This window comes from Magnolia sinica, chromosome 8, assembly GCF_029962835.1.
Source record: "Magnolia sinica isolate HGM2019 chromosome 8, MsV1, whole genome shotgun sequence".
Lineage (NCBI taxonomy): Eukaryota > Viridiplantae > Streptophyta > Magnoliopsida > Magnoliales > Magnoliaceae > Magnolia > Magnolia sinica.
In genome coordinates, this window is record NC_080580.1 from 48,708,728 (window position 1) to 48,730,737 (window position 22,010).

General features: G+C 45.8%; 1 non-coding gene across 1 annotated transcript; it reads right to left on the reverse strand.

Moving 5' to 3' along the window:
- Nucleotides 1-21,375: 21,375 nt before the first annotated feature.
- Nucleotides 21,376-21,482, reverse strand: LOC131254646 (small nucleolar RNA R71). The gene has a single exon (XR_009175769.1). It is a non-coding gene; the product is annotated as a small nucleolar RNA R71 (small nucleolar RNA).
- Nucleotides 21,483-22,010: the final 528 nt, after the last annotated feature.

Sequence of the window (22,010 nt, forward strand, 5' to 3'; positions counted from 1 at the left end):
CACAAGGAACTCATAATGACCGAAGCTGGTCCTGAAAGCGGTCTTCTGCACGTCCCCATCCTTGACGCGCAACTGATGATACCCTGACTGCAGATCAACCTTCGAGAAGTACCGTGCCCCCTTCAACTGATCAAACAGATCATCAATCCTGGGCAAGGGGTACTTATTCTTCACAGTTACCAAATTCAACCTGCGATAATCAATACACAATCGCAAGGAACCATCCTTCTTCTTCACAAACAAAACAGGTGCTCCCCAAGGAGACACACTGGGCCGAATAAAACCCAATTCCAGCAAACCATCTATCTGCTTCCTCAACTCCTCCATTTCACTCGGAGGCATCCGATAGGTGGGTAAAGAAATGGGCGCCGCACCAGGCATAAGATCGATAGCAAAATCAATCTCACGCTGAGGAGGTAATCCAGGAATCGACTCAAACACATCTTCAAACTCCTGAACTACCGGCGTACTAACCAACGCCGACTCAGCCGAACTCTCCAACAGAGAAGAATAAAAATCAATACGAATAGGGTAACTGACCTGAACTGGGAAAGTAACAGTCTCGCCCTCAGGTCCATGGATCGTCACTGATCTCGCTTCACAATCAATCTCCGCTCGCATCCTCGTGAGCCAATCCATACCCATAATAACATCGTAGTGATAAAGCGGTGCGACTAGCAAATCAACACGGATCGATCCACTTCCCAGATCGACCAAACAATCCATACAACGCTTGCCCAAGGCAGAGGACATCCCCGTAGCGGTAGTAAGCGTCACTCCATGCATAGGAACAGATCTCAAACCCAAACGCCTAAGCCGCATAAGAAATAAGAGAAGTAGTGGACCTGTATCCACTAACACAAAAAGGGAATACCTTCAATATGCGCTGTCACCTCAAAAGACCTCGGCACCAAGTCAGACATGGCGCTCCTGCTGAAAGCGCATGAACACGAGCTGCTGCCGACGATTCGGCGGAGGAACCATGGGCCGAGGTGGCACGAAACCAGAACTGCAGTCGAAGGATGGATGAGTGGCGCCGATCGAAGGGGAGGAGGAGAAATAACCGGAGGCATCGGACGGCTAACCCTGCGGTGGAGTAAAACCACCGCTCGCATACGGGAAAAGCGAAACGGTCCAAGTGCCCAACCTTCCCACAATAAGAACATCTCAGATCAGCTCTCATCTGCTGAGCGGGCGGCGCCGAACGCCTCGGAGGAGAATCAACACGCGGCCTCTTGCCAAGGAAAGGTGCACCTTGGAAATCCGGTCTCGGCCTAGGAGGCATCGGTGCTCGCATGCGGGACGCTCTATCTCCGTCTGCTCTGCTCGCAAGGACATGCTCACTAGCTCCGCATATGAAGAAATGCGCACAAGAAATCTTCGATCGGATCTCGTGTCGCACCCCTCGAAAAACGCCGCATCCTCATCGGCCGATCACCCAGATCAAAGGAACATACCGCCCCAACTCAAGAAACCGGTTCTCATACTCCGTAACCGACAACCCTCCTGGCGGAGGCGAAGGAACTCACTCTCCTTCTCATGTCGGTCCGTAACCGGAAATACTTCTCGTGGAAGCGCGCCTCAAACGCCCGCCACGACCACACGAAGTCCTCCTCGACAGGCGAAGCACACTGTCCCACCACAAACCGGCCTCCTTCTCAAACATGAAGGTGGCAAGCTCAACCTGCTCGACCTCAGAGCAGTGCAACGGCCTCGGCATCTTAGAGATGCGGTCAATCCAATACTCGGCCTCCTCGATGAGAACCCGCAAAAGTAGGAGGTCGCAAGCGCTGGAATCGCTCGAATGTGCCGCTGGTACTGTCGCTCGCACTGGCGCTCTCGGATGGAGGCATAGGTGAAACAGTGGAGTCGCCCCTACCGACTGAGCAAAGATGCCGGCCATGGAGGAGAGGAACTCCTGCTGCTGCTGCTGCCGCCGCTGCAAATTGCTGCCGCATCAACAACATCATCTGCTCAAACCTATCAACAGTGGAGCGGAAGAAGGTGCATGGCTCGGCTCGGGAACCGAGGGTGTGATGGAGGAGCCATAGGTGTCGACCCAACACCAACACGAGATGGACCCGCCTGTGGATCTGACTCGCTATCGCTCAAGGGAGGAACCCCGACAAGCGACTAAAGAGAGACGGCCGAAGTCTTCGAACCCTTAGGAGGCATCCCTACATTAAATCAAAGGATGCAACCTCAAATTCTAAGTCACATAATCCATCCACACAACAACAACACAACAGCACAACTCCAAAAACAAACAACATGCATTCCATTAACCAAAATCGTCGCAATACAAGTAGTGCAACAAAATACATGAATCACGACTAGGAAAGCATGAAAACAACAACATCTAACACTTCAAACAACCACAACTACTACAACCACTAACAGCTACAACACTACAACAACACCAACTACAAGCCAACAACGGCTACACACAGAAAGAAAAACACAAACAAAGCAAAGACGGCCACGACGATGCTACTCGTCGGAGTCAGGAGATGGAGGCGGAGCACCCTTATCCTGCAAGCAACACAGGATAGACTTCAAAGTCCGGGACATCTTCTTAAACTTGTGCTTAACCAAGCCTCGAAGATCAACCATCTCCTGGCGTAAAGCAGCTTGCCCTTCTTCAAGCCGTGTAAGACGGGCATCTCTGGCAACCTGCTCTGCGCCCTGCTCTGACACCACAGGAGAGCGATCACTCGAATCCTGTGCCTCAATCTCTTCCTCGTCTTGCTCTGCTTCTTCCTCAGACTCCGCACCACCTTCAGCATAACTCTCATCATCACCACTCTCAGACCCGGCCTCACCCTCAGAGGCAAGCCGACCAGAACCAACCTCCATCAGCTTAAGGGTCCTCAAGTTGATATAACGAACAGGAACCGGCTTCTCAGCTCCAAGCCTATAGCCAAACTCATGTGCGATCTTGCAAATGAGGCGGCCAAAGGGAAGAGACTCGGTCCGTCTACTCGAACGAGCGATGAGAATAATCTGACGCAGGACGTACGTTGGCACACACAACTTCGCATCCTGCCCCACCTGATATAGAAAATCTACCATCAGGCGCGTACACTCGTTGCGGTTGCTCCACCTTGGATATACATTGAACGTAAAGATGTGGTGAAGCAAACGGAAGTCGTCCGTCATGAAAGAAGCCAGAAGACTCCTATTCTGCTGCCATTCGACCAGACGACCACACAAGGATCGGGTGCGACGATCCCTCTCGCGCACACTGTCCACATTCTTCTCGCTGGCATGCACTTCCCCAAGTGGCACCTTCAAGAGTCGGGATATCAAAGCAACATTGACAATTCCAACTCGACCGCTACCACAGGGAATCTTGAACTGCAGAGGATCCAGCGAAGGCTCCAGAATGTTGGCATAGAAGGCCCGAACAGTGCTAGCATTCGCGCGATACTCGCCTTCGAACAAGGGACCCCAACCGGCCCCTTCTAGGCGCTCCAACAAAAAGAACTCTCCAAAGAGCCACGGATCAACATGAGCCTCAAAAAGGACTCTACGCCCCTCATAGACTCCATGCGACAATTTCGCCAACAAGGTCCTACTGACAGGAGCTCGAGGATCGAGGTCCCGCTTCGTCTGGAACTCGCGCGTGGCGGACGTGCTAGCGGCGGCACCTCTCGGCCTCCGTGCACGGGTTGGGCGGCTCGGCCCGGCTTCATCCACGGGCGCTCTCTTCTTCCCCATCAAGGAAAGAAGGGAAGAAAAGGAAAAGATGGCCGTCACAATCTCAAAGAGGGCCATGAGAAATGAGAGAAAGAGAGAAATAGGAAGATGGTGAAGCTTCCACACAACTATGAGCCAAAAAGGGAATGAAAGGGCTCAAATGAGAGGGAAAGATGGAGAAATCAGCAATGGAATGGAAGATTTGAGAATGGAGTGATGGGTTTGCACGAAAATGGAAGGAAGATGAAGATTTGGGAGAGATTTGAGAGAGTTTGGAGAGGTTTTGGAAGAAAAGGAAAGCTTGGAGGTGGGTGTTGTGAAGGAAATAGATGAAAGGAAGGGTTTTAAAATGAAAACCGTGGAGGGGTGGGCCACATTGAGCCTAGGGACGATCGGCCCGCGTCGGCCCGGCCCGCCTGGCCCGCCGACCGGCGATGGCATCGCCGGTCTCTGGACATATCGGCGATGCCTCACCGATTTGGCGAGGTCCTCCTGGTCCTCCTTGGTCCAAATGATGTGGTCCCCCCCTGGGTCCCACAGAAAATGCCCCGATTGGCCCCTTGTGTAGTTTGAAGCCTATCGGGTCATTCTGACAGAAATCTGGTTCAACCGGCGATTTCTGGAAGGTTTAAAAATGAATAATGGGAAGATAGACCATCTACACTCATTAATAGAGGGTCTAGGAAAGATTTCGGGTCGCTGTGTGTGATCAGGTAAGAGTACAGACTCGATCTCGGCAACGGTTTTCAAGAAACTTTCGCCGATAGAAACTACGGAGCACAAACACAAAGCGATGATAGACCCGCACCCAATTACACTATAGTGGCGACAACGTGCGGTGTGTGACCATAACCCAGGTCCGGTTTAATCCAGATCATGCTCTGATACCAACTTGTAACGCCCTGAAATTCGGGGGTCGAGCATAACTCAGCTCCCGAGTTCCAAAACATCACTTATGCAACATAATTAATGAATGCTGTATGTTGAATGTATTAGCACATAAACATGGGATAGATTAAGCCAAAACGCAGATATGATTCAGGGGTAAGTGAATAAAGCAAGCGGAAGACTTATAGTAAAATATGTGTACAAGTGTAAGCCCTTGAATTACATATACAACCAGATCGTGTAAAAGTGTTATTCATCAAAATTATAAGTACAAGTTACATCATTTCAGTTCCCAAAATAGTAATCCCATAGATCCCGCGCAATAGACCGAGGCTCGCTAGAACCCGTCAGAAAATATAGGAGAAGGCGGCCTCGTCGTCATCCAGCTCCTGCTCTGCCTCGGGCGTCGCATCATCATTTGCATTTCAGGGCCTAAGACAGAGTCCGGTGGGTGTGTAACACCGCCGAAACGTGGGAGTGAGTGATCAACTCGGTGGAACAATAAGGCACTGTACTGGTTAACATGTTATCAGTTCAATCAAACAGTAATGATAAAGCAGGACAATTAAATAAATCCTAAGTACTCTTATTAATGCAAGTATGAATGCGGTATGATGCGTGCCCTCACGCGTACACCCTCAGCGTCTTCATCTTACGTTACGCATGACATCGCCTCAAAGTGCGCCACATCTACAAAGCACATGCAAATGCGGTGCATGGATATGATTACCAAGTTGTTATTAGTCCGTTTCACACAACAGGATTGTGAAGCTAAGATACCTTCCTCATATCACCATCCAAACAGTGATCCATACTAGGGTCGTCAATCCTAGATATCTCATACGGTCATATAGTTGAGGTCGTAGCAAAGGGCTCGTCACCAATCAATGCACGCCTTTCATGCCCTTACTACCACAGATCGGCTCGTCACCTCCTTGCGGTATCCAGGTATGCTCGAGGTCACTACAAAGGGCTCGTCACCAATCAATGTAGGCCGACAGCACGAATATAGTGTCCCATACCACCATAATCGGCTCACGAGATTAAGTTGCTCACTGGTCACTACGGGGAGGCTCGTCACCCCAGCGTAGGCCGACAGCTCGACCACGGTGTCCCATACCACCATGTCCGGCTCATGAGTCTTAGCGGATCAGGTACCATGGTTATTAGGATTTCACTGGTAAGTTCGGTACCCTAGATTCAAGCAGTAGCGTCCATACATGGTTAACATACATCGGACAATCGGGTTACTTGACGAACTCGACTAGCACGAGCGCACGTTGAATTGAACGACATAGAGTGCGCAAACACTCCGCGTGGCCAAACCACTGCCGCCAACTCTAATACGGCTCGGGGTCGTCTAATACGTCCTACGTGGCGAAAGTAATCTCGACCACGAATATAGGGTCAATTACCGATCTCCTGGACTAAGGCATAGTCCCAAATATCCTACACTACTACAGATATTTATATGGAATGTAAAACAGTAATGGAACAACCACTCAAATCATGGTGCATACACATCTGAAGAATATCAACTTAACATAAATGTAAGCATAGGAATGCTTGAATTTAAATAACTTGGAATGTAAATGCATAAAGGAAATCATGCGCATCCATAGAAGTATTGAGAACCACTTCTCAACACCTGCACTTAGTGTAATCAGTTACACTTAGGTCATTCGTGCATTTCTACAAACACTTAGCATACAAGGAATAACATACATGACGTATGTTGGAATACATGCACTTAGACAATTCCCTTTACCAAGGAGTTGTCATACATGCATCTAGCATACATACATGACCAATAATCATGGCAAGCACAAGTGCGTATTTTATACGTATACGGTACTTTATAAATACACTTAGAATACACAAATCTCAATATAGCACATGCATATCAGGAAAGCAATGTAAACATAACATTTGACATGTGAAATCTCATCCATAACAAGAATAAATCACTAACTGGGATTGAAAGCCTTGAAAACCATAACCTATACACTTAAAGTCCGCACCTTAAGCAAAGAAAGAACCGCCGAACTGATTTAGACGAGTTGTCTTCGTCAACGGCGCTAGAATACCCTAAAATAAGGATAGAAATGAGATACAACAACACCAAGTCTAATCTAAGCTCTAACACAGGTTAGGGTTAGGTTAACTTACCCCAAAAGAACTCAAAATCGCTAAGGGAACGATTCAAAGTGAAGATTCAAAGGTGAAGAAGAACAAGGAAGAATCAAGATGATTCACCAACCAATCTCTCTCACTAACTCTCTCTTTTCCACTCTCTTTCCAAGCTAGGGTTAGAGAAAATTCGTATGGAAATGAGAGCTAGGGTTTAAGGACTATATATAGGCCTTAAAATGATGGAAATAACCCCAGGGTCAAGGTATACTTAGGTTATAACCAAAGTACGCCTTTCTCGATCCAACGAAGCACTTCTGGTGAGCCTATAACCACGAAAGGTCGGACTTAAGCTCACTGACCATGGATCTAGGTCAGGCTGAGTTTTCGTACCGACCGGCTCTTCAGATCAGCCGTGGCGGACCATACTCAATTCAACGGTCACGGAATCTCGATCAGGTCCACAAGCACTAGGATATGCCTGGGCCAACCATCCCGATCGGAGGGTGAAATTGGGTCAAATCCAACGGTGAGATAGCTTAAAATCGTCGCAAAAGCGACTCAGATTTCATAAAAAGCTTAATAAATTCCAACCGTTCTCACACTCTTCACTCCGAGCTCAACCAAATCGACCCAGAACATCAGATCGACTTGATTTTCGAGGTGAAGACCAAGCCCAACTCAGTGACCGCAACAGCCTAAGATCATCGCCATCGGACTTTCGACGCGCGATCTAGGTCCGATCCAGATCTTCCAAAAAAATCCCAGAACAACTGGATTTAGCGATGGATCCCAGATTTCAGAGTAACGTAGCGCTCACTAATCTACACGTTTAGAGCCATGCAGATACAATTTAAAGTGATTGATGCGAATTTCACAAGCAATCAAGTAAAGCGCTAATTACCCCAAAAACAACTACTTAAGGAAAGATTAGCACAAAAATTCCAAGGTCGTTACAGTTCCTCTCTTCCATGGCTGGCATCTTTGCTCAGTCAGTGGGGGCGACTCCACCTGTTTCACTTATGCCTCCATCTGGGAGCGCCAGTGCCAGTGGCACTTTCGAGTGATTCCAGTGCTTGCGACCTCCTACTTTTACGGGTTCTCATAAACCCGAGGAGGCCGAGTATTGGATAGACCGCATCTCTAAGATGCTGAGACCGCTGCACTGCTCTGAGGTTGAGCAGGTTGAGCTTGCCTCCTTTATGTTTGAGAAGGAGTCCAGTCTGTGGTGGGACGGTGTTCTTCGCACTGTCGAGGAGGATTTTGTGTGCTCGTGGCAGGCATTTGAGGCACGCTTCCACGAGAAGTATTTCCCGGTTACGTACAGATATGAGAAGGAGAGTGAGTTCCTTCGCCTCCGCCAGGGAGGGTTGTCAGTGACGGAGTATGAGAACCGGTTTACTGAGTTGGGGCGGTATGTTCCTTTGATCCTGGGTGATCAGCCGATGAGGATGCGGCGTTTCTCTGAGGGATTGAGACCTGAGATCCGATCGAAGATTTGCTGTGCTAGCATTTCTTCTTATGCGGAGCTGGTGAGCATGTCCTTGCGAGCAGAGCAGGACGGGGATAGAGCGTCCCGTATGCGAGCACCGATGGTTCCTAGGCCGCGACTGGACTTTCAGGGTGCACCTTTCCTCGACAAGAGGCCGCTAGCAGATTCTCCTCCGAGGCGTTCAGCGCCGCCCGCTCAGCAGATGAGAGCTGATCTTCGATGTTCCTATTGTGGGAAGACAGGGCACTTGGACGGTTTTTGCTTCTCCCGTATGCGAGCTAGTGGATTTACTCCACCGCAGAGGATTAGCCGTCCGATGCCTCAGGTGATCTCTCCTCCACCTCTTCGATCAGTGCTAGCTTATCCATCCTTCAGACTTGCAATTCCTAGCTTCAGGCCACCTCAGTGGCCCATGGTTCCTCCGCCGAATCGTCAGCAGTAGGCTCGAGTTCATGCGCTTTCAGCTGAAGCGCCTATGTCTGACTTAGTGCCGAGGTCCTTCGAGGTGACAGCGCACATTGAAGGTATTTCCGTTTCTGTGTTGGTGGATACAGGGTCCACTACTTCTCTTATATCTTATGCGGCAGTTAGGCGTTTGGGTTTGAGATCTATTCCTATGCAAGGAGTGACACTTACTACCGCTACGGGGATTTCCTCTGCTTTGGGCAAGCGTTGTATGGATTGTTTGGTCGATCTGGGAAGTGGATCGATCCGTGTTGATTTGTTAGTTGCACCGCTTTATCACTACGATGTTATTATGGGTATGGATTGGCTCACGAGGATGCGGGCCGAGATTGATTGTGAAGCTAGATCAATGACGATCCACGGACCTGAGGGCAAGACTGTTACTTTCCCAGTTCAGGTTAGTTACCCTCTTCGTATTGATTATTATTCTTCTCTGTTAGAGAGTTCGGCTGAATCGGCGTTAGTTAGCACACCGGTAGTTCGGGAATTTGAAGATGTGTTTGAGTCGATTCCTAGATTACCTCCTCAGCGTGAGATTGATTTTGCTATCGATCTTATGCCTGGTGCGGCGCCCATATCTTTACCCACCTATCGTATGCCTCCGAGTGAAATGGAGGAGTTGAGGAAGCAGATAGATGGCTTGCTGGACTTGAATTTTATTCGGCCTAGTGTGTCTCCTTGGGGAGCACCTGTTCTGTTTGTGAAGAAGAATGATGGTTCCTTGCGATTGTGTATTGATTATCGCAGGCTGAATTTGGTAACTGTGAAGAATAAGTACCCTTTGCCCAGGATTGATGATCTGTTTGATCAGTTGAAGGGGGCACGGTACTTTTCAAAGGTTGATCTGCAGTAAGGGTATCATCAGTTGCGCGTCAAGGATGGGGACATGCAGAAGACCGCTTTCAGGACTAGCTTCGGTCATTATGAGTTCCTTGTGATGTCGTTCGGTTTGACGAACGCACTGGCCGTGTTCATGGATCTGATGAACAGGGTGTTTCGGCCATTCCTGTTCCGATTCGTCATTGTTTTTATCGATGACATTTTAATATATTCAACGAGTCGGGCAGAGCACGAGGAGCACTTAAGAGCGGTTTTGGATACTCTTAGGAAGCATCAGCTTTTCGCGTAGTTCAAGAAGTGTGATTTCTGAAAAGAGGAAGTCAAGTTCCTAGGACATGTGGTGTCCAAGGAAAGAATAGCCGTCGATCTTGCCAAGGTAGCTGCAGTACAGGACTAGAAGCAGCCTGGTTCGGTTACTGAGGTAAGGAGTTTTCTGGGTCTTGCAGGCTATTATCGACACTTTATTCAAGACTTCTCGAAGATTGCCAGACCGTTGTCGCAGTTGACACGGAAAGATTTGAAGTTTGCTTGGAATGAGCAGGCGGAGTTAGCTTTTCAGGAGCTGAAGGACAAGTTGACGTCTGCCCCTGTGCTAGTATTGCCAGAGCAAGGGGTTAAGTATATTATATATACTGACGCCTCTCACGTTGGCCTGGGTTGTGTCCTTATGCAGAAGGACAGGGTGATTGCTTATGCTTCACCTCAGTTGAGGAAACACGAAGAGAATTACCCTACGCACGACCTGGAATTAGCAGTTGTCATATTCGCATTAAAGCTTTGGAGACATTACCTCTATGGTGAGGAGTTCGAGCTCTTTTGCGACCACAAGAGCCTTAAGTATATTTTCACGCAGCGTGATTTGAATATGAGGCAGCGCCGATGGATGGAAACATTAAAGGACTTCAAGTTCGATGTTTCTTACCATCCGGGCAAGGCGAACCTTGTGGCAGATGCGTTGAGTCGCAAGAAGGCTATTGAGTTTGGGCTCCGCTGATGATAGCAGAGTGAGATATGTTGGAGTTCGTGCGCGATTTTGAGCAGAAGCTTACGGTGGTTGAGCCGTATGAGGTTATCGCACACATTCGTGTACAGCCCCTTATCGACGAGAGGATCGTTGCAGCTCAGGCAGATGATGAGCTTTTGGTGAAGATGAGGCAGCGGGTTGGTACAGATGAGAACTCCGATTGGAGTGTTAGTTCTGATGGGGGCCTACGTTTTCGTGGCCGGTTATGTGTTCCTGACATCTCTGACTTGAGACGGGAGGTTCTCGAGTTAGCCCATAGTTCTAAACTTGCGATGCATCCATGTAGCACGAAGATGTATCAGGATATGAGGAGAAGTTATTGGTGGGACAATATGAAGGTCTTGATTGCTGAATTTGTTTCTCGTTGTCTCACGTGCCAGCAGGTCAAGGTAGAGCATCGCCGACCTCCTGGGTTGCTGCAGCCCATGCCCATAGCTGAATGGAAGTGGGATTTCATCTCTATGGATTTTATTTCTAGGTTGCCGAGGACGAGGAAGGGATATGACTCTATTTGGGTGATCGTCGACCGATTAACGATGTAAGACCCGTGTCCTAGTCCGTACTATTCCGTTGGCTTCCACGGTTCTTCCGGTCAAATTCCGGCAACCTTCGCACCGTATCCGGTGTTTGCGCACGATCTTAAGCCAGGTCCCACGCACTGACATCGGCTTGATCCGAAAGTTGCATCATAGCAATCGCATCGTCGCCGCGGTTCCAATGCCGTGACTTGCGCATCGAACCGATACCCAGACAAGAAGATGCCGATCTGCGTTTATTCCGAAGAAACACCGCGCGTTGCGGATTTCGAGGGAATCTCTACAATTAGTCCCATCAATCAACCATTAATGCAAGCCTTACCTCAAGTACAACAACCCATCTCCTCCTTTTTCAAAAGTCTACCCTCTTTCCACTTCACCACTCCTCTTTTTCCAAATTTCAACCATAACCATACCACCTTTACAAGATTTCAACCCAACCCATCCCCCATCACACCTCACCCATCCATATCCCCTCTCTCTCTCTCCCTCATTTCTCCAAAAAAAAAAATAAATCTCTCCCAAGTAACTCAACCCCCACACGTCCAACCCTTCTCTCCCTCCCAAGTGTGGTCCACCCTCTCATCTCTCATCCCCACCATCAAAAGTCCATCAACCTCCATCAAAGTTGAAACTAAGGATCATTGGAGTCTAAGGGACCAAGAAGAAGGAAGATAAGGTGGGTGATTTGCCATTTTTTTAAATTTTAGGGCCCACTTGTTGGTGGGACCCATTTGGATGTATGTGATTTAATCAAGAGGGCCCATAGTGGCGGGGTTCCTTTATCTCACCGTATGTCTCTCTCTATCTCTCTCTTTCTCTCTTTCTTTGTAATGGTGTGGATCCCACCAATATGTGTTACATCTACCCCGTCCATCTACATCAGACGGTGTGGCCCACTCTATTACAGGTGATGATCCACACCATCCACGGTTTGGATGGATCCAATGCTTTATATATATATATGTTATATTTTGTATAATATATATATATATATATATATAATATATAACATAATATGTATTATATATATAATATAATATATATATAATATGTATATATTTGGTGGGCCACGTCCATGTGGGACCCACCACAAGACATGTGTTTATCCACATCGTCCAGTGTCACTGGACGCTGGACGGGCGAGCCCTGTACTGGCATGGGTGTGTACTTAAAAAAAAAGGGGGAATGAAGTGGTGGGCCTCTCATGCAGGCCCCACCTTGATGTATATGCATAATCCAAGCCGTCCATTTCGTTCCCCAGATCATTTTAGGCGTTGAGCCGAAAAATGATCTCAATCTGAACTTATGGTGGGCCATAGCATAGCAAACCAGTTACCTACCATTGAAATACACCCCGATGCTGCTGTACATCAGAAAACTATTCGATATTGGTCTCGATAGATTTGTATCGAGCCATAGGGGCCAATGAATGGTGTGGATCTGGCTGATGTGGGCCCCGTCTGTGGAAAACCACAGAAAATCATTTTTTTCAAAAAAAAAGAGGAAGAAGTAGCATGCAGCGGCGCTGCTACTGCTGTCAGAGCGCCACAGGCGCTGCCTGCGCCTGACGACGGACGGATGGGCTGGGCTCACGGCCCCAGTTGTGGGCCCCACCTTGATGCCTTTCGACCATCCAGACCGTGCATTTGATGGGTCCCCACGGACTAGCCGTCCATCCCAAAAATCAGCCTTATACAGAACTCATGTGGTACATACCATTTAAAATCATGTGAAGACATGCCAAAACATATAAAATCACTTGGTGGGGCCTACCTAAGTTTTGGATGTCACTGAAACTTGGTATGGACCGTCAGTCAGGTGGGACTCACTCAATGAATGGGCTGGATTTGTGAACCACATTTCGGTGGGCCCCACATCCACCCTAGGTCCTGGCGACCTTATAAACAGGTTGGACGTCAAACGAACATCACGGTGGGCTCTCTACCCACGTAGGTTGGTTGGCAAACAAACATTACAGTGGGCCCCTCCCTAGCTGCATGGCCCTGTGAACGGGTTGGGCACAAATAAACATTTCAGTGGGCCCCTGGTCCACACGAAACATTACAGTGGGCCCATTTTGTATGAAAAATAAATATTAGTGGGCCCTATCCAGGCCCACGTGACCTTATGGATAGATTGGATGATAAATAAAAACTACAGTGGGCTCTACCCTGGTCCACATGACCCTATGAATAGTTAGGTGGAAATTAAACATTATGTTGGGCCTTAAGTTGGGTGGAAAATAAACATTATATTGGGCCTTAGGCTGGGTGGAAAATGAGCATTTTGGTGGGCCCCACTTATGTAAGTATTGTAAACCACACCCTCTATTAGTGTGGGCTCCATTATAATGTATGTGTTTCATCCAACTGTCCAACTGTTTTGGAAATAATTTAAGGTCCATGGTGGAGGCCCATCTTCATGTATTGGTGGTCTTTGTTGAGGCCTACCTTGATTTATATTAGGCCCATATTATGAGGCCCATTTGATGTACTGGAGGCCCACGGGTCAAGGCCCAATAGAACATACATAAGGCCCAATATGGTGTAATTCCACCATGGTATATGTATTGATTTTGTAACGGGCCACGCCTTGGGAGCAATGCTGGTTTGACGTCCACATTGAATGGATAATGTTGGTTAAATGTCCGCATTATAACTCTCCCTAAGGCGCACTGATAGGCCCATACTTGTGGTAAGTAGGCCATCTAGGCCCATCTCCGTTATGCACAGAGCTCATCTCTTTATACATGTTTAGTATAGATCCATGATTCATGATCATCCGCATCATATGTATGCCTGATGTGAGGAGTGACCGATCATATCATATGCCTTCGGGTGGACTGTCTATGGGCTCCTTAATAGGCGGAGTTGCCCCATATAAATGCATGGTACACACAGGACTGTTGCATGACTGATAGTATGATTCATGCACTTGCATTTGTGTGATTGTAGTTACTATATGCCCTAGCGACATCAGGGCCATAGCCTTCACAGACACATCGTGGATGGCTGGGTTGGATACCGAAAATGTTTGGTTCTAGCATACGGGCGCCATAGATGTCCCTGGGTGAAAATCCCTAAACCCGATGGTACCAGAGGATGACTCCAACGTCGAGACCGAGTGGATATGTGAGCGCACGAGGGCCGAATACCAGGAGGCCGCGTCTCCCACTGTGTCGTGGTCGGTTGGAAAGGAGTGTGGCCTTACTCGCCCGAGGGTAGGGGGCAATACTAGGCTGAGTTTGACCAGCTCGCGAATGGGTCCGCTATCGACGTGCCGGATAGGTATTGGCAGACTATTGGCCAGGCGGATAGTGAGGTTTCTTACGCTCACTTGGACTGTGCGACTAGAAAAGCGATAGTGCCATTTGGAGTGTATTGAACTCCGGTGATTATCCAGAATGAGAACTGTACTGATATATGATGAGGTTTGGCATGCTTGAGTTGCATCTCACATCGCATGGCTGTGTTATGGCCGATAGCATTCATATCTTGCACCGCATAGCCTTGGTATGGCTGATTGCATTCATGTGTTCATCACCATGATTCCGCATTACTTTGACCTTGCATTTGAGCACGCTTATATTGCACACATACTTACACCACCCTCTAAGCTTTCTATAAGCTTATGCACGATTGATGCGTGCAGGTGACGCCAGGACGCAGTCGCAGCCATAGTCTCACTATAGTTGGAGCGTGCAGCCGAGCTTCTGGAGTTTTGTTTCTCTTGTTACACTGTATTTTCCCTTTCAGTCGCATTGTACTCAAAAGTTTTTGATCATAGTGGATTTTGTGGTGGTGTTCTTGTGGTTATTATTTGTGGGTTATGCTTTTGTTATGCTCATTATGAATCAGACTGATGATTTGAAATCCTCCTTGTAATATCCCAGGATCGGAACCTGGTGAATGGGTGCCGGGATCCGAAAATGGATTTTATTTCTGGGTTGTCGAGGACGAGAAAGGGATTTGATTCTATTTGGGTGATCGTCGATCGATTAACGAAGTCGGCGCATTTCTTACCGATCAGAGTCACTTACTCTGCAGACGAGTTGGCTAGGTTGTATATCAAGGAGATAGTGCGTCTGCATGGAGTTCCCCTAGAGATTGTGTCTGATAGAGACACGCGTTTTACATCTATCTTCTGGACTCGTATCCAGGAAGCGATGGGTGTGAAACTGAAGTTCAGCACTGCGTTTCATCCGCAAACAGATGGGTAGACGGAGCGCGTGAATCAAGTCCTGGAAGATATGTTGCGAGTTTGTGTTTTGGATTTCAAAGACAGTTGGGATGATTGTCTTCATGCCGAGTTCGCGTATAATAATAGTTTCAATAGTATCGGCATGGCTCCCTATGAGGCGTTGTATGGTCGCCGGTGCGAGCACCACATTCTTTGGACGAAATTGGTGAGCGTAGTTTGCTTGGCCGGAGTTGGTGCGGGTGACTTCAGAGAAGGTTGACATCATTCGATGTCGACTTCTGAGAGCGAGAAGAGTTATGTTGATACGAGGCGTCGACCGCTTGAGTTTGAGGTTGGAGACCATGTTTTTCTGAAGGTCTCTCCTATGAAGGGAGATTTACGGTTCGGTAAGAAGGGGAAGCTGACGCCGAGATTTATTGGTCCATTTCAAGTTCTGGATCGAGTGGGAGCGGTAGCATACCGCCTTGCTTTGCCCACACCTCTTGCGGGCGTGCATAACGTATTTCATGTTTCTATGCTGAAGAAGTACGTTCCTGATCCTTCGCATATTATCAATTGGGAGCAAGTGCAGTTGAGTGAGGATGTCACTTATGTACTGCGACCGACGCGTATTCTCAACAGGAAGGAGCAGGTATTGCGTAGCAAGGTTATCCCTCTTGTGAAGGTGCTATGGACACATCATGGTGTGGAAGAGGCTACTTGGGAATCTGAAGCTGAGGTCAGGAAGACCTACCCTCTGATCCTTGAGGATTATATGAAGGTATGAATTTCGAGGACGAAATTTTCTTTAAGGGGGGTAGATTGTAACGACCATGGAAATTTTGTGCTAATCTTTCCTTAAGTAGTTGTTTTTGGGGTAATTAGCGCTATACTCGATTGCTTGTGAAATTCGCATCAGTCACTTTAAATTGTATCTGCATGGCTCAAAACTTGTAGATTAGTTAGCGCTATGTTACTCTGAAATCTGGGATCCATCGTTAAATCCAGTTGTTCTGGGGAATTTTTGGAATATCTGGATTGGACCTGGACCGCGCATCGAAAGTCCGTTAGCGATGATCTTAGGCTGTTGCTGTCACCATGTTGGGCTTGACCATCACCTTGAAAATCAAGTCCATGTGATGTTCTAGGTTGATTTGTTTGAGTTCGGAGTGAAGAGTGTGAGAACGGTTGGATATTTAATAAGCTTTTATGAAATCTGAGTAGTGTCGCTTACGCGACGATTTTAAACTATCTGACCGTTGGATTCTGACCCAATTTTACCCTCTGATCAGGGAAGGTGGCCCAGGCATATCCTTGTGCTTGTGGACCTGATCGAGATTCTGTGACCGTTGAATTATGTGTGGTCCGCCACGGCTGATCTGAAGAGCCGGTCAGTACGAAAACTTAGCTTGACCTAGATCCATGGTCAATGAGCTTAAGTCCGACCTTTCGTGGTTATAGGCCCACCAGAAGTGCTTCGTTGGATCGCGAGAGTCAGGTTTTGGTTATACCCTAAGTATACCTTGGCCCTAGGGTTATTTTCATCAATAATAGGCCTATTTATAGTCCTTAAACCCTAGCTCTCTTTTCCATACGAATTTTCTCTAACCCTAGCTTGGAAAGAGAGTGGAAAAGAGAGAGAAAGTGAGAGATAAGTTGGTGAATCATCTTGGATTCTTTCCTATTCTTCTACATCCTTGAACCTTCACTTTGAATCGTTATTCTGACGATTTTGAGTTCATCTTGGGGTAAGTTAACCTAACCCTAATTTGTGTTAGAGCTTAGATTAGTCTTGGTGCTGTTGTATCTCATTTCTATCCTTGTTTTAGGGTATTCTAGCGCCGTTGACGAAGACAACTCGTCTGAAATCAGTTCGGTGTTCTTTCCTTGCTTAAGGTGCGGACTTTAAGTGTATAGGTTATGGTTTTCAAGGCTTTTAATGCCAGTTAATAATTTATTCTTGTTATGGATGAGATTTCACATGCCAAATGTTGTGTTTACGTTGCCTTCCTGATATGCATGTGTTATATTGAGATTTGTGTATTCTATGTGTATGTATAAAGTACCGTATACGTATAAAATATGCACCTGTGTTTGCCATGATTATTTGCCATGTATGTATGTTAGATGTATGTGTGACGACTCCTTGGTAAAAGGAATTGTCCAAATGCTTGTTTTTCAACATACGTCATGTATGTTGTATCATGTATACTAAGTGTTTGTAGAAATGCCTGAATGAGCTAAAGTGTAACTTATTACACTAATTGCGGGCGTTGAGAAGTGATTCTCAACATTCCTATTGATGTGCATGATTTCCTTTATGCAAGTTACATTCCATGTTATTTAAATTCAAGCATTACTTATGCTTACAATTATGTTAAGTTGATATTCCTCAAGTGCTTATGTACCATGGTTTGAGTTGTTGTTTCCTTTACTGTTCTACATACAATTCATATATCTGTTGTAGTGTAATGTGTTTGGGACTATGCATTAGTCCAGGAAATCGGTAATCTGCTTCATGGTCGTGGCTGAGGTTGCTTTCGCCACGTAGGATGTATTAGACGAACCCGAGTCGTATTAGAGTTGTCAACAGTGGTTTGGCTACGTGGAGTGTTTGCGCACTCTATGTCGCTCAACTCAACGTGCGCTCGTGCTAGTCGAGTTCGTCAAGTAACCCGATTGTCCGTTGTATGTTCACTATGTATGGACGCTATTGCTTGAATCTAGGGTACCGAACTTACCAGTGAAATCCTAATAACCATGGTACCTTGATCCGCTAAGACTCATGAGCCGGACATGGTGGTATGGGACACCGTGGTCGAGCTGTCGGCCTACGCTGGGGTGACGAGCCTCCCCGTAGTGATCAGTGAGCAACTAAACTCGTGAGCCGATTATGGTGGTATGGGATACTATATTCATGCTGTCGGCCTACATTGATTGGTGACGGGCCCTTTGTAGTGACCTCGAGCATGCCTGGATACCGCATTGAGGTGACGAGCCTTAGTGTAGTAGCGAAGGTATGAAAGGCATGCATTAATTGGTGACGAGCCCTTTGCTACGACCTGAAACCATATGATCGTATGAGGCGACTAGGATTGACGACCCTAGAATGGATCACTGTTTGGATGGTGATATGAGGAAGGTATCTTAGCTTCCCAATCCTGCTATATGAAATGGACTAATAACAACTCGGTAATCATATCCATGCACCGCATTTGCATGTGCTTTGTAGACGTGGCGCACTTTGAGGTGGTGTCATGCATAACGTAAGATGAAGACGCTGAGGGTGTACGCGTGAGGACACGCATCGTTTTGCATACATCCCTGCATTAACAAGAGTACTTAGGATTTATTTAATTGTTCTGCTTTATCATTACTGTTTGATTGAACTGATAACATGTTAACCAGTGCCTTATTATTCCACTGAGTTGATCACTCACTCCCACGTTCTGGGGCGGTGTTAAACACCCACCAGACTTTGTCTTAGGTTCTGATGTTGCAGATGTTGATGCGACTTCTGAGGCAGAGCGGGAGATGGATGATGATGAGGCTGCTTTCTCTTATATGCAGTTTTCAGACGGGTTCTAGCGAGCCTTGGTCTGATGCGCGGGATGTTGGGATTATTTTTGGAAATTTAAATGATGTAACTTCATAGTTATAATTTTGATAAGTAACACTTTCATAAGACCCGTTTGTATATGTACTTCAGGGATTTACACTTGTTCACATATTTTTCTATAAGTCTTCCGCTTGCTTTATTCACTTATCCCTGAATTATATCTGTGTTTTGGCTTAATCTATTCCATGTTTTATGCACTAATACAGCCAACATACATCCATCATTAAATATGTTGCATAAGTGATGTTTTGGAACTCGGGAGCTGAGTTATGCTCGATCCCCGAATTTCAGGGCGTTACAGTGACGCCCGCCGTTAAAAACTTCTTTGGGCCACAAAAGTTTTTGATGAAGCTGATATTTGTGTTTTACCTTTTTTAATGTTTGTGGTAAGTTATGAACAGATTGGATCTCAAATAAACATCATGGTGGACCTTAGGAAGGTTTCATTGGTGGGCATCACTCCCTCCACTGTTTTCTATGATGTGGTCCACTATAACTTTAGATCTACCTCATTCTTTGGATCATGCCCTAAAATGATCTCTCCAAATGGATGGACAGTGTGGATACAACACATACATCATGATAAAACCCACAAAACTTGGTGATGTCACTTCACTGGCGAGCCTTGCTACTCAACCTATCAATAGCTGAAAACGCATAGGGATGTGTCAGCTTGGCCTCCATTTTTTTCCTAATATTCTCACACAAGTGGTCACAATAAATGTACTGAGTGTAGAGACGTCACAGTGGCCCTATGGCTGGGTTTCTGAATGGTTAGCATAATATAAGGAGCGGATGAGCTATTACTGGTAACCACCTTAATGAATGTGTTTCATATCCACACGGTACATCCGTTTTTGCAGCTTGTTATGAAAAAAAATGAACTGACCTGTTACATTGAACTAAGACTATAGAGAAAATTTCATAACGACACATAAAGAATTGTCTAAACATGCTCCTCAAGTTATCGACGTATCAATCATGCAGATGAGCTGACCTAGGGGCTAACTTCCAGCTGATGCCTAAGAATAGAAATTAGATGCCTAATTCACCTACCAAGTTGAGATGAGACACCTAACTCACATATTGAGTTGATCTAACCAACCACAACTTGAGATGTGAGATATTCGAAGAGAATCTCGCGTCGTATCAAGAAAGGACAAATTTTGACAAGATTTTGGCCGAAAATCACGTTGACCGACGCAGGCTCGGCAGTATTTTCGGAAGTAGATTGGTAAATCCCGTTGTTCACCATCGTCTCCTTGGCATGGTAGGGTGATGGAATCCCTTCCAATCGTCACAATTCTCCTCCATTGAGAATTAGGTCAATAAAAAGTTCAAATTTGATTTAAATTGCTTTATCTTCCAATTGGATAAGATAAGACTCCAATTCCAATTGGGTTCCTTGAATTAAGTAAGGTAGCATCTTGATGACTACAAATGGATCCTTGACATCCTCTTTCCCACCTTTAAATTCTTAAGTTTTAATCAACATTATTTACCATTACTCTCAATTATTCAGATTTCAATTTAGATCTTTTCTATTTCTAGTTTTAGTTATTTTCAGAATACGTACAAGTTTAGTCCCTGTGGATTCGACATCGGTCTTACCGAGTTATTACTACATTGCGACCCTACGCTTAGGGTTGTGAACAAGTTTTTAGCGCTGTTTCCAGGGACTACAGCTACGTTTTTCTATAATTAATTGGTATTAGAATTAGGTTAAGATTAAGATTTATTTTTCTACTATGTTTATAGGTTAGGATTTTTTCTGAAATTATTTTTAGAAACTAATATTGCTTTCTGTTTTGTAGGATCCTAACATAGCAACTCTTATTCGGTAATTTTGTTTCAACCCTCTCTCTTATCTTTTATAGATCTCTTATTTGTTTTAGTTTTTCTACTTTTCTTTTTAGGCTTAATTGTTTAATTACTTGAGGGCTGAGAGTATTTCATGCCCAAGCGGGTCCGTGATAACACTACATTTTTTGAATGAAGGAGGATTAGTCAAAGGGTTACCTATCCATCACGGGATTAGACACCACTTGAGACCCTTTGAGTCAATAGAAGTGATGGCTACAAATCAACCTCAACCTTCAGTTGAGGAAGTTCAAGATGAAAATGAGGTGCAGAATGCGCCCTCGCTTCATACTCTATGAGATTATTTACAACCGGAGAGGGTGAGTACACCTTCCTGCATGATATTTCCATTGAATGTAAAAACAGTGAATATTAAACCAGTGATAATTTAACTCCCCCTTAAGTTTCATGGATTAGAATCTGAAAGTCTATACTTGCGTATGAACGAGTTCGATAAAATCATATTTACATTACACTTCCTAAACATGTCTGAGGACACAGTTAGACTGAAATTATTTCCTTTCTTTTTAAAAGAAAAGGCTAAGTCATGGTTACATTCCTTAAGACCAAGGTTCATTGGCACGTGGGTTGAGATGACAAGGGAGTTCCTTAAAAAGTTCTTCCCTTATCATAAAAAAAATACCTTAAGGAAAGCAATCATGAATTTGCGTAAAAAGACGATGATACCTTCTTCCAATGTTGGGAGCGATTTAAGGATCTCATAAATTCATGTCCACAACATGACTACGAAACATGGCGTATAATAAGATTTTTCTATAAGGGATTGACCTCACCTATGTGCCAATTTGTAGAGATAATGTGTAATGGGAAATTCATAAATAAGGAAGCCAATGATGCATAGGATTATTTTGATAAACTTACTGAAAACGTGTAATCATGGGATACCTCTTCAAGAATTACCACTTTTAAGCCTACTCAATCAAAGGAACGGGGAGGAATTTATGTTCTAAAAGAGAAAGATGATATAAATGTAAGAGTGGCCAAACTCACAAGAAAATTCGAGGTCATAGAACTTAAGAAGGTAGAGCCCAAAAAGATTGCGGAAGTTGTTTGTGATATTTGTGCTTGTAACATACATAGAACTAAGAATTGCCCAACAATTCATGCTTTTTAAGAGATATTGAATGAGCAATCAAATGTCGTAAACAACTACCAAAAACCTTTCAGTGGCCCCACCTCAAATACATATAACTTAAGCTGGAGGAACCATCCAAACTTCAGTTGGAGGAACGGACAAACGGCTACTCTTCAAGG